This window comes from Delphinus delphis, chromosome 1 (assembly GCF_949987515.2).
Source record: "Delphinus delphis chromosome 1, mDelDel1.2, whole genome shotgun sequence".
In the NCBI taxonomy this organism is placed as follows: domain Eukaryota; kingdom Metazoa; phylum Chordata; class Mammalia; order Artiodactyla; family Delphinidae; genus Delphinus; species Delphinus delphis.
This window is the reverse complement of record NC_082683.1, coordinates 36,935,693-36,953,249: the sequence shown is the minus strand read 5'-3', so window position 1 is coordinate 36,953,249 and position 17,557 is coordinate 36,935,693. Positions and strand designations below refer to the sequence as shown.

The window sequence follows — 17,557 nt, the reverse complement described above, 5'->3', positions numbered from 1 at the left end:
TTTGTTGGCAATCTGTATATCTTCTTTGGAGAAATGTCTATTTATATCTTCTGCCCATTTTAGGATTGGGTTATTTGTTTTTTTATTATTGAGCTGCATATGCTGCTTGTAAATTTTGGAGATTAATCCTTTGTCAGTTGCAAATATTTTCTCCCATTCTGAGGGTTGTCTTTTGGTCTTGTTTATGATTTCCTTTGCTGTGCAAAAGCTCTGAAGTTTCATTAGGTCCCATTTGTTTATTTTTGTTTCCATTTCTCTAGGAAGTGGGTCAAAAAGGATCTTGCTGTGATTTATGTCATAGAGTGTTCTGCCTATGTTTTCCTCTAAGAGTTTATAGTTTCTGGCCTTATATTTAGGTCTTTAATCCATTTTGAGCTTATTTTTGTTTATGGTGTTAGGGAGTGTTCTAATCTCATACTTTTACATGTACCTGTCCAGTTTTCCCAGCACCACTTATTGAAGAGGCTGTCCTTTCTCCACTGTACATTCCTGCCTCCTTTATCAAAGATAAGGTGACCATATGTGCGTGGGTTTATCTCTGGACTTTCTATCCTGTTCCATTGATCTATCTTTCTATTTTTGTGCCAGAACCATACTGTCTTGATTACTGTAGCTTTGTAGTATAGTTGAAGTCAGGGAGCCTGATTCCTCCAGCACCATTTTTCGTTCTCAAGATTGCTTTGGCTATTCGGGGTCTTTTGTGTTTCCATACAAATCATGAAAATTTTGTTCTAGTTCTGTGAAAAATGCCAGTGGTAGTTTGATAGGGATTGCATTGAATCTGTAGATTGCTTTGGGTAGTAGAGTCATTTTCACGATGTTGATTCTTCCAATCCAAGAACATGGTATATCTCTCCATCTATTTGTATCATCTTTAATTTCTTTCATCAGTGTATTATAATTTTTTGCATACAGGTCTTTTGTCTCCTTAGGTAAGTTTATTCCTAGATATTTTATTCTTTTTGTTGCAGTGGTAAATGGGAGTGTTTTCTTGATTTCACTTTCAGATTTTTCATCCTTAGTGTATAGGAATGCCAGAGATTTCTGTGCATTAATTTTGAATCCTGCTACTTTACCAAATTCATTGATTAGCTCTAGTAGTTTTCTGGTAGCATCTTTAGGATTCTCTATGTATAGTATCATGTCGTCTGCAAACAGTGACAGCTTTACTTCTTCTTTTCCGATTTGGATTCCTTTTATTTCCTTTTCTTCTCTGATTGTTGTGGCTAAAACTTCCAAAACTCTGTTGAATAAGAGTGGTGAGAGTGGGCAACCTTGTCTTGTTCCTGATCTTAGTGGATATGCTTTCAGTTTTTCCAAAAAAGGGGAAATCGACAGTAACACATTCATACTAGGGGACTTTATCACCCCACTTTCACCAATGGACTGATCATCCAAAATGAAAATGAATAAAGAGACACAAGCTTTAAATGATACGTTAAACAAGATGGACTTAATTGATATTTATAGGACATTCCATCCAAAAACAACAGAATACACATTTTTCTCAAGTGCTCATGGAACATTCTCCAGGATAGATCATATCTTGGGTCACAAATCAAGCCTTGTTAAATTTAAGAAAATTGAAATTGTATCAAGTATCTTTTCCGACCACAACGCTATGAGATTAGATATCAATTACAGGAAAAGCTCTGTAAAAAATACAAACACATGGGCTTCCCTGGTGGCGCAGTGGTTGGGAGTCCGCCTGCTGATGCAGGGAACGTGAGTTCGTGCCCCGGTCCAGGAGGATCCCATGTGCCGCGGAGCGGGTGGGCCCGTGGGCCGTGGCCACTGGGCCTGAGTGTCCGGAGCCTGTGCTCCGCAGCGGGAGAGGCTGTAGTGGTGAGAGGCGCGCGTCCCGAGGAAAAACAAACAAACAAACACATGGAGGCTAAACAATACACTACTTAATAACGAAGTGATCACTGAAGAAATCAAAGAGGAAATCAAAAAATACGTAGAAACAAATGACAGTGGAGACACGACGACCCAAAACCTATGGGATGCAGCAAAAGCAGTTCTTAGAGGGAAGTCTATAGCAATACAATCCTACCTTAAGAAACAGGAAGCATCTCGAATAAACAACCTAACCTTGCACCTAAGGCAATTAGAGAAAGAAGAACAAAAAACCCCCAAAGTTAACAGAAGGAAAGAAATGATAAAGATCAGATCAGAAATAAATGAAAAAGAAATGAAGGAAACAATAGCAAAGATCAATAAAACTAAAAGCTGGTTCTTTGAGAAGATAAACAAAATTGATAAACCATTAGCCAGACTCATCAAGAAAAAAAGGGAGAAGACTGAAATCCATAGAGTAAGAAATGAAAAAGGAGAAGTAACAACTGACACTGCAGAAATACAAAAGATCATGAGAGATTACTACAAGCGACTCTATGCCAATAAAATGGACAACCTGAAAGAAATGGACAAATTCTTAGAAATGCACAACCTGCCAAGACTGAATCAGGAAGAAATAGAAAATATGAACAGACCAATCACAAGCACTGAAATTGAACCTGTGATTAAAAATCTTCCAACAAACAAAAGCCCAGGACCAGATGGCTTCACAGGCAAATTCTATCAAACATTTAGAAAAGAGCGAACACCTATCCTTCTCAAACTCTTCCAAAATATAGCAGAGGGAGGAATACTCCCAAACTCATTCTATGAGGCCACCATCACCCTGATACCAAAACCAGACAAGGATGTCACAAAGGAAGAAAACTACAGGCCTATATCACTGATGAACGTCGATGCAAAAATCCTCAACAATATACTAGCAAATAGAATCCAACAGCACATTAAAAGGATCATACACCATGATCAAGTGGGGTTTACTCCAGGAATGCAAGGATTCTTCAATATACGCAGATCAATCAATGTGATACACCGTATTAACAAATTGAAGGAGAAAAACCATATGATCATCTCAACAGATGCAGAAAAAGCTTTTGACAAAATTCAGCACCCATTTATGATAAAAACCCTCCAGAAAGTAGTCACAGAGGGAACTTTCCTCAACATAATAAAGGCCATATATGACAAACCCACAGCCAACATCATCCTTTGTGCTTTTTAATGCTAGTTCTTAACATAGTGTGTCCAAAATGATTCTCCACATTTTAATAGGTAGTACGTTTTTGAAAAAGCACTGGAAAAGTCTGAAAGGATTTACATCAAACTTATAAATAATCTCTGTGAAGAGAAAGGGGAATAGGGATGACCAAGCGGAAATTTAATCTGTATTGTTTTAATTATTTTATAGTGAGAACCTATTTACATATTCCTTATATAATAATGTAATTAAAGTAAGTTAAAGACAATATGATTTATTCAGCTGCATTTTGGTCAGCATCTTTGTCTTTTAAGTTAACATGTGTTGGATAGATGTCATTTTACCTTTATAAACGTGATTTATTTTAGGGGTTCTTAACCTGGCACCTGTAAATGGCTTTCAGGGATCCAGGAACTCCTGAAATTATTTTCAGATTTTACAAATGCATATGGACATTTTGCAGAGAAGACAGTATATAACTTTCATTTGATACTCAAAGGGATCTGTAACTCAAATAAGTTCAGGAACCACAGATTTATGCAGAAGAATCTGCTTTATTTGATAAAAATCCTGCAATAAGTTCCTCTATTGCCTTTGAGCCTTGATATGTATAATATGGGTGGATGTGATTCATTAACCATTTTTATTCTACCCATTTCAGGTTATGAATAGGATAGTTACTTTATTTTCTTATAGGTTAACACAGATCTACTGTTTGCTATTTCTACTGAATATTTCAATTTTGTCATCTTTTATATATTCTGTTTTGCTACTTATCTAAATGCTGCTAAGTTCCTTTTTTTTTTGTTTTAACAGAATGATGGCTTGACATTATTGTGCCATAGACAGCTAAGTTTTAATGATTTGCACTAGCTGAAATAATATCCTGCGAGGTTACTGAATAGAGTAGATCATAGCTACCTCTTTATCGAATTTTCCTATGGAATCAGATTTTTTAGGTTATGTTTCCTGGGAAATAGACTCTGAGATGGAGATTTGCCTGCAGAAGGTTTATTGAGGAACAATACTTGTAACGGAGCGAGGGAAGCAAGATTAGGAGGGCAGAGAGATTGAACCGATGCAGTTGCAACAGAGACTTTAGTCAGTCCTTTTGGGAACTCTGGAGCTTGGATGACACTTCAGAGCTGTCTGGAGTTAGATGTGGGCTGACCTGACGGCGTAACCTTGGGTGGCGTAGTTTCATTCTGTGGAAGAGATGGAACTACACAGTTCTCCTTCCCAGTTGCAGAAGGTGCTTTAAGCAGATGGCTTTCAACTGTCAGCTGGTTCAGGGTCTGCCTCAGCTACAGAGAGCTGCTTCACCTGCGGTCACAGTCTTCTAGGGGCAGCTTGCAAACGGCTGAGCAAGGTGCGGGTATAAAGGTCTAGCTATTTTTGACAGGCAGTTCTTGCTCCAGGGAACTGTACCTGGTTGTCAGGCCTGCATTACAGTTTGACTTCTTCCTCTTCTCAGTCCTGCTTCTGTTGCCTTTCCTTCACAGGTATTGATTTCTAATAAGCATCTTGCATCCCAAATTCCCTCTCAGTGTGTGCTTTCAGAGAACGCAACCCATGATACTTTGGTTGAGGGCAGTTTGTGGAGGAGGACTTGGCTGTGAGCTACTAGCAGCCAACTCTCCTGGCAGTTAGAGGAATGAATGCCTTGGTCTTGAAGGGAGTATCTGGTCACTGTATTCCTTGTGCCTCTTGGATTCATTTCATATAGTAATTTCACCCCATGTGGAAACAAATTCTCCAACATTCTGTTTGGTTTCTTATAAAATGTGGGGAATTTACAAGAGTGAGATTAGCAGATGAATTACAACCTCTTCCACTACAGCTAGTCTCCAGATAACAACTGATATTCACTGTCTCCCTCCACTAATTTCCAGTCTAGATTCTTGGCTAGCATCTCTTCTTGTCTAGGTGGCTTACCAGATGGGGTGACTGTCATGACTGAGGAGTCTGAGCCTAGTTACCATGCCCTTTTTAGGTCTTGGCCACTATACTTGTTCATTTACTGTCAACATTGGGCAAGGGGGAGTATCAAGAGATGCTCCAGTGATAACCTTGATGCTAAATGTCATGTACTTCCTGATGTTACTTTTCTTTGTGTTGGTAAATCTGCTTAATTTCATAAACACCATATGTTGCTAACATAGCACATTATATTTATGCGACATTAAAATCAGATCTATTATGTGGGTTTTAAAGATCAAATATAACCTTGTTGAATCTGCTTTATTAATGTTTCTTTGATACATTATGGGAATGATTATTGCAGAAGTTTGTAGATTTTCACCTCTTGTGTTGTCCCTTGCAAATATTATTAATATATCATCAGGATAATTAGCAACAAAAGAAGTTACTTATCCAAAATCTTATGTTTTTACTTGTAGTATTTTAGTATAGTTTTATTTAGAACTTTAGTTAGTAGTGAGTAGTTTTTTTCGCACTTTCTCCCCATTACCTATTCACTTAGAGATTAGAACTGAAAAAATGAGAAGGAGTTGGATTTTAACTTACTGCAGTTATATAGCCATGTGATAATTATGTCATTTAGCAAACCATCAAGACAAGTTAGCATTGCTGGGAGGTTTTAGTAAGGAACCTTCCTTCTGCTCTGAAGCCAAGGCTGCTTGATGAGGCCTTGAAGGTGAGAGTGTTGGCAGTGTCCCTGAAGAGACTTAGTATTTTGGAACTGGGGGGCTCTCTTAGCAGACTTCCTTCCTTCCTTCCTTCCTTCTTTCCATCCTTCCTTCCTTCCTTCCTTCCTCCCTCCCTCCCTCCCTCCCCTCCTTCCGTTTTTGCTTAACACTTTTGGTAAGATATAATTCACATACCCATTTAAGGTGTATATTCACAGATATGGGTAGCCATCACCACAGTCAATTTTAGAACATTTTTATCATCTTAAAAGAAACCCTAGGGGACTTCCCTGATGGTCCAGTGGTAAAGAATCTGCCTTACAATGCAGGGGACCTGGGTTTGATCCCTGGTCAGGGAACTAAGATCCCACATGCTGCGGGGCAACTAAGCCTGCAAGCCACAACTGCTGAGGTTGTGCACCTCAACTAGAGAGCCTGCGTGCTGCAAACTACAGAGCCCATGCTCTCTGGAACCCGTGTGCCGCAACTACAGAGCCCACGCACCCTGGAGCCTGCACGCCACAAGTAGAGAAGAAAACCTGCACGCCACAGCTAGAGAGAAGCCTGCGCACCACAACGAAGAGCCCGCACGCCACAAGGAAAGATCCCATATGCCTCAACGAAGATCCCCCGTGCCGCAACTAAGACCCGACACAGCCAAAAATAAATAAAATAAATAAATAAATAATAAATCTTAAAAAATAAAAAAAGAAACTCTATACCCTTTAATAGCACTACCCAATCCTATTATCCCCTCTAACCCTAAGCAACCACTAATTTCTGTCTCTATGCCTATTCTGGACATTTCAGATAAATGGAATCATATAACATGTAATCTTTTGTGACTGGCTTCTTTCACTTAGCATAATTTTTCAAGGTTCATCTGTGTTGTTGCACACATCAGTACTCCATTCCTTGTTATGGCGGAATACTACTCCATTGTATGTATATACTACATTTTGTTTATCCATTCCTTAGTTGTTGGACTTTAGTGTAGTTTCCCTTTTGGTTAAGAATAATGCTGTGATGAACATTCATGTACAAACTTTTGTGTGGACATATGTTTTCATTTCTTTTGGGAATAGAATTGCTGGGTCATATGATAACTCTATGTTTAACTTTTTGAGGAACTGCCAAACTATTTTTCAAAGTGGCTACACCATTTTATAATCCCCCCAGCAATGTATAAGGGTTTCAATTTCTCTGTGTGCTTGCCAACAATTGTTATTACCTATCTTTTTTATTATTGCCATCCTAGTGGGAGTGAAGAAGTATTTCATTATGGTTGATTTTGATTTGCAATTCTCTGATGACTAATGATATTGAGCATCTTTTCATGTGCTTATTGGTCATTTATATATCTTCTTTGGAGAAATGACTATTCATATCCTTTGCCCATTTTTAAGTTGGGCTGTCTTTTTATTGCTGAGCTGTAAGTGTTCTTTATTTATTCTGGATAGTAGTCTCTTATCACGTTTATGATTTGCAAACATATTCTTACACTTTGTGGACTGTCTTTTCACTTTATTGGTCATATCCTTTGAAGCACAAAAGTTTTTAGTTTTGATGAAGTACAGTTTATTTTTTCTTTGTTGCTTGTTTTCTTGATAACATTTCTAAGGAAACATTGCCTAGCACAACAACATGAAGATTTATTCCTATGTTTTCTTCTATGAGTTTTATAGTTTTAGCTCTTCTACTTCTGTGTTCCATTTTGAGTTGATTTTTGTATATGGTATCAGAAATGTCTTCAACTTCATTCTTTTGCATGTCACTATCCAGTTGTCCCAGCATAATTTGTTTAAATGACTATTCTTTCCCCAGTGAATGGTCTTGGCACTCTTGTTGCAAGTTAATTGAAAATTAATTAAATTTATTTCTGGACTCTCAGTTCTGTTCCATCGATCTATATGTGTGTCCTTATGTCAATATCACACTCTTTTGATTTGTATTGCTCTGTAGTAAGTTTTGAAATTGGAAAGTGTGAAATTGGAAAGTGTGAGTTTTGAACTTTGTTCTTTTATTTCTTTCTTTTCCCAGCTTTACTGAGATAATTGACATAACATTATACAAGTTTAAGGTATACGATGTGATGATTTGATACATGTATATATTGTGAAGTGTTTACCACAGTAAGGTTAGTTAACACATCCTTCACCTCACATAATTACCATTTTGTTGCTTTTATGGTGAGAATGTTAAAGCCCTTTCTCACAGCAACTTTCTTTCTTTTTTTTACATCTTTATTGGAGTATAATTGCTTTACAATGATGTGTTAGTTTCTGCTTTATAACAAAGTGAATCAGCTATACATACACATATATCCCCATATCCCCTCCCTCTTGCGTTTCCCTCTCACCCTCCCTCTCCCACCACTCCAGGTGGTCACAAAGCACTGAGCTCATCTCCCTGTGCTATGTGGATGCTTCCCACTAGCTATCTGTTTTACATTTGGTAGTGTATGTATGTCCATGCCACTCTCTCACTTCGTCCCAGCTTACCCTTCCCCCTACCTGTGTCCTCAAGTCCATTCTCTACGTCTGTGTAGAGAATGTCCTGCCCCTAGGTTCCTCATGTCCTTTTTTTTTTTTTTTAGGATTCCATATATATGTGTTAGCGTATGGTATTTTTCTCTTTCTGACTTACTTCACTCTGTATGACAGACTCTAGGTCCATCCACCTCACTATAAATAACTCAATTTTGTTTCTTTTTATGACTGAGTAATATTCAGTCATAAATATGTAATATTCATAATACTCATAAACATGAGTAATATGTACAATATTCTATTGTATATATGTGCCACATCTTCTTTATCCATTCTTTCTCCAATTGATGGACAATTAGGTTGCTTCCATGTCCTGGCTATTGTAAATAGAGCTGCAATGAACATTGTGGTACGTGCAACTTTCAAGTATATAGTACAGTATTGTTAACTATAGTCATCATGCTGCACATTAGATTCCTGGAACTTACTCACCTTATAACTGAAAGTTTGACTAACATATCCCCTTTTCCCCCACCACTCAGCCCTTGGCAACCACCATTCTATTCTCTGTTTCTATGAGTTTGATGTTTTTAGATTCCACATATAAATGAGATCATACAGTATTTGTCTTTTTCTGTCTGACTTATTTCACTTAGCATAATGCCCTCAAGGTCCATCCATGTTGTCACAAATGGCAGGATTTCCTTCTTTTTTATGACTGAATAATACACATACACAGACACATACACACACACACCCCCCACATTTTCCTTGTCTGTTCATCCCTTGATGGACACTTAGGTTGTTTCCATGTCTTGGCTATTATAAATAATGCTGCAGTAAACATGGGAGTGCTGATATCTCTTCGAGATAGTGATTTCACTCCTTTAAATATGTACCCAGAAGTGGGATTGCTGGATCATATGGTAGTTCAGATTTTAATTTTTTGAGGAACTTTCATATTGTTTTCCCATAGTGGCTATACCAGTTTACATTCCTGCCAACAGTGCACCATGGTTCCCTTTTCTCCACATCCTGGACAGCATTTGTTATCTCTTCTTTTGATAATAGCCATTCTAACAGGTGGGAGGTGATATCTCATTGTGGTTTTGATTTGCATTTCCCTGATGACATTGAACACCTTTTCATATACTTGTTGGCCATTTATATGTCTTCTTTAGAAAAATGTTTATTCGAGTCCTCCACCCATTTTTTAATCAGACTGTATTTTTGCTATTGAGTTGTATTAGTTCCTTACACATTTTGGATATTAACCCCTTATCCAATATATGGTTTACAAATATTTTCTCCCATTCCATAGTTTTCCTTTTCATTTTGTTGATTATTTCTTTAGCTGTACAGAAGGTTTTTAGTTTGGTGTAGTCCCACTTGTTTATTTTTGCTTTTGTTGCTTGTGCTTTTGGTGTCATATCCAAAAAATCATTGCCAAGACTCAGGTCAAGGAGCCTTTCCCCTATATTTTCTTCTAGGAGTTTTACAGTTTTAGGTCTTAAGTTTAATTCTTTTTTTTTTAATTAAAAAAATTTTATTTTTTTATTTATTTTTGGCTGCGATGGGTCTTCATTGCTGTGCGTGGGCTTTCTCTAGTTGCGGCAAGCAGGGGCTACTCTTTGTTGTGGTGTGCTGGCTTCTCATTGTGGTGGCTCCTTTTGTTGCAGAGCACGGGCTCTAGGCACGCAGGCTTCAGTAGTTGTGGCACATGGGCTCAGTAGTTGTGGCTCCCAGGCTCTAGAGCACAGGCTCAGTAGTTGTGGTGCACAGGTTTAGTTGCTCTGCGGCATATGGGATCTTCCTGGACCAGGGCTCGAACCCGTGTCCCCTGCATTGGCAGGCAGATTCTTAAGTTTAATTCTTTTTGAGTTAATTTTTGTGAGTGGTATAAGATAGGGGTTCAGTTTTTCTTTTGCATGTGGATACCCAGTTTTCCCAACACCATTTATTGAAGAAACTATCAGTAAATATAAACGATTTTTCCCATTGAGTTTTCTTGGCTCCCTTGTCAGATATCAATATTAGTTGACCATATATGCATGGGTTTTTGATTTTCTGGGCTTTTGATTTCCATTGGTCTGTAGGTCTGTTTTTATGCCACTACCATATTGTTTTGATTACTGTTGTTCTTCTTTTTCAAGATTGTTTTGGCTATTCTGGTTCCCTTGAGTTTCTGTACGAATTTTAGGATCAGCTTGTCAATTTTTGCAAAAAAGCCAGCTGCGATTTTGATAGGGATTGCATTGAATTTGTAGGTTAATTTGTACAAATCAGTATCGCCATTTGTATTAGTTTTCTATTGCTGCTGTAACAAGCACCACGAACTTGGTGGCTTAAAACAACACATATTTAATATCTTATAGTTCTGGTAGTCAGAAATCTGAAATGGGTCTTTCTGGGCAAAACTCAAGTTGTTGGCAGAGCTTTGTTCCATCTGGAGGTTCTAGGGGAAAATCTCTTTCCATGCCTTTTTCCCGCTTCTAGAAGCCACATCTACATTTTGTGTCTCATGGCTCCTTCCTCCATTTTCATAGCCTATCACTCCAACCTCTGCTTCCATTGTCACATTTTCTCTCTCTGACTTTAAGCCCCTTGCCTCCCTCTTTTTTAAAAAATTAATTAATTAATTAATTTTTGGCTGCGTTGGGTCTTTGTTGCTGCATGTGGGCTTTGTCTAGTTGCGGTGAGCGGGGATACTCTTCATTGCAGTGTGCATGCTTCTCATTGTGGTGGCTTCTCTTGTTGCAGAGCACGGGCTCCAGGGCCTGCAGGCTTCAGTAGTTGCAGCCAGTGGGCTCAGTAGTTGTGGCTCATGGGCTCTAGGGCATGCAGGCTTCAGTAGTTACGGCACATGGGCTCAGCAGTTGCGGCTTACCGGCTCTAGAGAGCAGGCTCAGTAGTTGTGATGCATGGGCTTAGTTGCTCCTTGGCATGTGGGATCTTGCTGGACCAGGGCTGAAACCTGTGTCCCCTGCATTGACAGGTGGATTCTTAACCACTGTGCCACCAGGTCCCCTTGCCCTCCCTCTTATAAAGAACCCTGTGATTACATTGGGCTCATTCATATAATCCAGGGAATCTCTATATCACAAGAACCTTGATTTAATTACATCTGCAAAGTCTCTTTTGCCAAGTTCAGAGAATCAGGATGAGGACTTTCTTTTGGGGGGGGCATTATTTTGTCTATCATACCATTTTAACAATATCTTGGGGTATTTTCCTATTTATTACATCCTCTTTAATTTCTTTCAACAATATTTTGTAGTTTTCTAAGTACAAATTGTCTACTTGCTTGGTTGATACTCCTAAGCATTTATATACTATCATAAATGTAATTGTTTTCTGAATTTCATTTCCAGACAGTTCATTTCTACTGTATTTAAATACAATTGATTTTCATATATCGATCTTGTACCTCTTTGTTGAACTCATTTATTAGTTCTGTCAATAGAGATAATTTTTCTTCTTCCTTTCCAATCTGGAACCTGTGGTCCCTATTTTTGCAAGTCACAAAACTCAGTGTTGTTTGTGCCATAGAATGTACTGGACTAAGGGAGATTTCCTGCTTTTCATTGAACTTGGAAAGGCTTTTTAATGTGCGATTAAATTATGTTATTAGAGAATGCAATCCTAGGGAAGCAAGAGTGAAAGTAAAGGGAGTGAGACAGGAAATGAGGGAGAAGTAATATAAAGGTGTGTATAGAGCCGGTTACCATTTGGTATCAAGTGGCAACTGATTGCTCAATCTCCCTGAATTGCCTTATAGAAAAGGGATGGAGAATATCCTCTGGCTCCCATTTCGCATTTAACAAGTTCAGAACTGGGAAATATTTTGCTATTAAAGGTATATTTTGCATATCCTTCTCTAACTTTAACCATTATTGATTTTACAGTTTGGGTTGTAGGGACTGTAGGATTATAGGAATTTCGCTATTGCTGTTGCTGTTCTGCATAGCCTCCAAACTTAAATACCTTAAATTCCCTGGGTATGTGATGTGGTTTTTTTCAGTTACAAGATGAGAAAAAGGGATTGGCCATAGTTCATAGCCTTGTTATAATCTGTGACAACACTTAATGGCTGGAAGCATAAAATAAAGTAAGAACAAAGATTAAGTACATTTAAGAAAAACGTTTTTTTCTTTTTCGGTATCATATTCTTTTTTCTTTCCTATTATTTTTCTGTACTATTTATTTTCTATTTTCAAGGTAGGTTTTGGGAGCATAAGGAGTCGTAGTATAGCAAAATAGCTAATTGTAAGATATAATAAAATACTTGCTCTTCCTCTTTCCTCTTCTCTCTAGTCTCTGAACCCTTAACCTTTTCTCTCTTCTGCCTTACTTTCCTGAAAAATTCAGTCCAAACCTTCGTGAAGTAAGAGAGAAAAGGAAGTTAGACAGGGAAAGAGGGAACGAAGCAGCACCAAGTGGCAGCAGCCTAAAAGGGAGTGTTAGAGCCCAGCAACTTAGATGGCCCATAGATTATTTGGGAATCCAAAAACGTCAGACTCATAGAACCGGAGAGTAGAATGGTGGTTGCCAGGGGCTAGGGAGTGAGGGAGCAGGGAGATGTTGGTCAAGGGGTACAAACTTTCAGTTGTAAGATGAATAAGTTTTAAGGATCTAATATATAGCATAATGATTATAGTTAATAATACTGTATTGCATACTGGAATTTGCTAAGAGAGTAGATCTTAAGTGTCCTTACCATACATACACATACACACACAGACACAAATGGTACTATGTGAAGTGATGGATATGTTAATTAACTTGATTGTGGTAAGCATTTCACGATGTATATGTATATTAGATCATCACATTGTATAACTTAAAAAATCGTGTTGTACAACCTAAATATATGCAATTTTTATTTGTCAATCATACTTCAATGAAGTTGGAAAAATTTAGAAAATATTCCCCCTTCCAAAAAATTATTTGAATTGTACTTGCACCTATTTTGCAAGTTTGAGATTATTTCAAAATAAAAGGAATATATAATGATATTTAATCTCATATGAACTTTATTTAATAATGAGTGCTTCCATATTACCTATTTACTTTGAGCTGTTTAAGAGAATATTTTTTGTTTCTTAGCTTAACATTAAAGTTAAAGTTATTTGGATAATTGAGTCATTTTTAATATTTTAGTTTTTTTTGAAGACCACAGAAAAAAGCAATTGCCTTTTTTTCTATGTTTGGGAAATAAATCTACCTGTAGAAAAATAGGAAAAAAACAAAAACAAACAAACAGAACAGCAGAAGGTGACAGTAGGAAATGTACCAGAAAAAGAAAGAGATTATCACATTTACTGTAAATGAGGTAAATTTTTGAAATGAAAAAGTGTACTTTTCAGTTTCCTGGGCATTGGGGATGTTGAGTTGTAGTTAGATGCATAAACCCTAAGGGGCTAATATGCATAAAAGTCATAGGCAAGGTATAGCTGCCTCCAAGAGCAAAGTATATAATGCTTGACCCTTAGTAACTTCTCAGTTCTTTCTCTCTCATTTCTCAAACTACAGGACAATTAAATATACCCTGATAATATAGGCAAGTAGTAAACTGGGTAGAGGTGTTTGATATTTAAAATAATCCAAATATTACTAATATTACCAAGCCACCTGCCACTAAAAAAAATAATAATTCTAACCAACAATGGAACAAAACTGTCCACATTTTCACACAATTCCACCCTTCAAAAATATAAAGAAAAGTACATGGTTTTAGTTATTTAATATAAATAAGAAAAATCTTGTTTCCTTTGGCATCTTTAGAAAGTAACTAAACTACAACAAAAGGAGGTGATTGTATAAAGAAATTTATACTGAAGCAAACATATAGGGGAAAAACCCAGCAACTTGTGTTTAGTATGCAATAAAATCAACTACAAGAGTTTATTGTTCACTAGGAAAGCCTTACAAGTTTTTGGAAGAACCGCCACATCTTAACATTACAATATATTTAATAATGGTTCTTTTATTGCTTCTAAGATTATTGAGAAGTCAAATGAAGTTATGCTGAATTTATGGTTCAAAACTATTTTCCAAACACTTCACCATTATAATTTAGGATAAGTAACGCTTGAAGAAAGCAAGCCTTTTATAATATGACTTTCAATATATAGCCTTACTTTAATTCATTCTGATTCCATTACATTTTTGTTATTTTTCCATTGGCCCTGAATATTTAATAAGAACTGTGTTTCTATGTATAGAACAGCCTACACAAATCCATTTCACCCTTCATAAAATGGTCACATTAGTGTTTGAGCTTGCAAAACTAATAATTTTCAAACTTTGAACTTAGAATGAAATGCTTAGAAAGTCTGACTATGTACAAGAGAAGGTAAAGTTTTCAATTCTCATATTATCAGAAACATCATAAAGAAAGCTAGATTTATAACACACTTCTATTCCTATGTGCATTTGAAGTATGTAGAGTAAAATACCAACACAGCTTTCATGTGTCAATAGGGGGAAATGCAAGCAAGAGTGACTTTTAAAGGATCCAGGGGGCTTCCCTGGTGGCGCAGTGGTTGTGGGTCTGCCTGCCGATGCAGGGGACATGGGTTCGTGCCCCGGTCCGGGAAGATCCCACATGCCGCGGAGCGGCTGGGCCTGTGAGCCATGGCCGCTGGGCCTGCGCGTCCGGAGCCTGTGCTCCGCAACGGGAGAGGCCACAACAGTGAGAGGCCCACGTACCGCAAAAAAAAAAACAACAAAAAAAACTGCAGAGAGTTGTACCTAAGAAGTTAGGTACAAGCGTGCAAGTAAATTCACAGCCACAGAGGATCCATGTTAAAAACAGTTAAGGTAGCTGTGATGCAACACCAATAATTTGAATGGCCCTGACACACTCAAAATATTATCTTAATTATTCAATGAAATCCTGAAGCAAACTCTTGCTAGTCTTGGTACACTGCTAAACACTAAAGTAACATGTTCTTTCCATGGTTTTAGCTTAGCTCAAAGAATTTTTACACTATTAAATAAGAAAAAAAAGTATTTCCCCTTTTTAAATTTACAGACGTTTAGTTAGCTTTATTTACAGAGCAGGGATTTTTTTCGGTCTCCAGTGGTGCCTAGAAAACATCATTAGGCAAGAATGCCAGTTTAAAAGAAATCTACGCAGAATCCTAAAAATAACAGATGTTGATGCTCCTCAAGAATGGGCAAGCTTGACTATATCAGCAGCTCTATGTCTCAGTTACTACTCAGAAGCAATTCTGTTGCAGTCTCTACATCTCATGATTCTGAAGACAAGGCCACTATTACTGCATTCCTGTCAAAGCCCATAGCACATAGATTTTCTATTTTTTTGGTGTATTCTGGACTAGAAACTGGTGCTCCAGCATACACATGTGCCCAAAGTCGAGGTGTCTATTTGAACATTTCGGAATTTTGTTTGTACTGATTTGCTACTACTGCATCTTGTGGATCATCTGGTTCTGCAGCTGCCAGTAGTGCTTGCAATGACAATAATACCGTGCGGAGAGTCATTGCTGCTGCTCATTGATCTTTCAGGATATCCAAACAAATAGCCCCTGTGATGGAACTAATATTAGGATGCCATATTTTAGTGATAAACCGGATCTTAGGGGGATTAATTGGATATGTTTCAGGTATTTTAATCGCTAGTTGATATCTTCCTCCTTCATATGGTGTGTCTGGAGGTCCTGCTATTTCTCCTCTTAATTCTGTAAAATTCTCATCTACAAGATCTACTTTAATTTGATTTTTGCTCATAAAGATCCTGATTTGATTAAAAGGATGTTAATATCAACAGCTCTCTGTGGTTGATGAGGGACCGTTGCCTAATTTGTCATCTTTGTACATTTCTTCTCAATTCTTGTAGAAGAGCAAGGGGATAGGATTAGGACTGCCTCTGTTCCCGACAAATATTAATGGACTGTAAGCTCTTATCCCCATAATCATACCCTTGATTTTGTCGTCACCTAAACCTGCAGCTTCTCCAAACTCCAAGTTTCTCAGATTTCCAACCTCCATGGATTAAATAAATTCACTTTGGTACTCCAAACCCAGTTATTAGCTGGCTTCATCAAAACCAATATTTTAGTTTTATTTTATGTTCATTTTAAAGGTTAAATTATCAATAGTACAAACATGTATAACTCATCATTTATTTTATTTATTAATTTTTAAAAATTTATTTATGGGCTTCCCTGGTGGCGCAGTGGTTGAGAGTCCGCCTGCCGATGCAGGGGACACGGGTTCGTGCCCCGGTCCGGGAGGATCCCACATGCCGAGGAGTGGCTGGGCCTGTGAGCCATGGCCGCTGACCCTGTGCGTCTGGAGCCTGTGCTCTGCAATGGGAGAGGCCACAACAGTGAGAGGCCCGCATACCGCAAAAAAAAAAAAAAAAAAAAAAAAAATTATTTATTTATTTGGTTGTGCTGGGTCTTAGTTGCAGCTCACCGGCTCCCTTGGTGGCAGCATGTGGATTCCTTAGTTGTAGCAGGTGGTCTCCTTAGTTGCGGCTCACAGGCTCCGTAGTTGTGGTATGCATGTAGGATCTAGTTCCCTGACCAGGGATCGAACCCGGGCCCCCTCCATTGGGAGCACGGAGTCTTAACCACTGTGCCACCAGGGAAGTCCCTCATCATCATTTATTTTAAATGATACTTGGTTATTATTCAAATGATAAGCTAAAGTTTTGAGTTTTTAAAAAATTATGTCTTTCTTGGTTGTATGAACTTACAGTCTTATGATTTTTAAAGCTTTGTAAATATTGTTAATTAGTATACCAATAATATATAACTTATTTTGCATAACAGTGGCAACAATAATAGTAATAACTAATACATATATAGTGAACATTTACTATTGCTAGCTTTGTGCTAAGTGTTTAACATGTTTTAACTTATTTCATTCTTACAATAATCTTTTTGAGGTGTGTATTTTATTATTCCAATTTTACAGATGAAGACATGATTCCCACATAAGAATTTGTCCAAGGTCACACAACTAGTTAAGTGGCAGAGCTGAGGTTAGAACCAAGGCAGTCTGGTACCTGTGTCCAAAATCTTAATCATTATGCTATATTCAATTATGCATAGTGAAAAATAAAATGAATAACTTAAGTCCAAAATAGTGATTGAGAAGGGCAAAACAAATCAATTAAGTGAAAACATTATATACTGAAATTATTTTTCCTTTCCTGTCCATAAATAAGAAAATTCAGACATAAATTTTATATATAGACTATGACAAATCTTTATTGCTTTTAATAACACCCATTCTTGCCTTATACATTATATCACATCTTTAATGCATAGACTTAAAAAAAAACTAGCTGCTGCTGTACTAGAACAATAAATCTATTGTTGAGCCTA

The 17,557-nt window shown here is 37.5% G+C and overlaps 1 pseudogene; it reads right to left on the bottom strand.

Annotated features, from left to right (window-relative positions):
- Positions 1-14,978: 14,978 nt before the first annotated feature.
- Positions 14,979-15,942, bottom strand: LOC132420313 (ubiquitin-conjugating enzyme E2 K pseudogene; annotated as a pseudogene).
- Between the last annotated feature and the right edge of the window lie 1,615 nt (positions 15,943-17,557).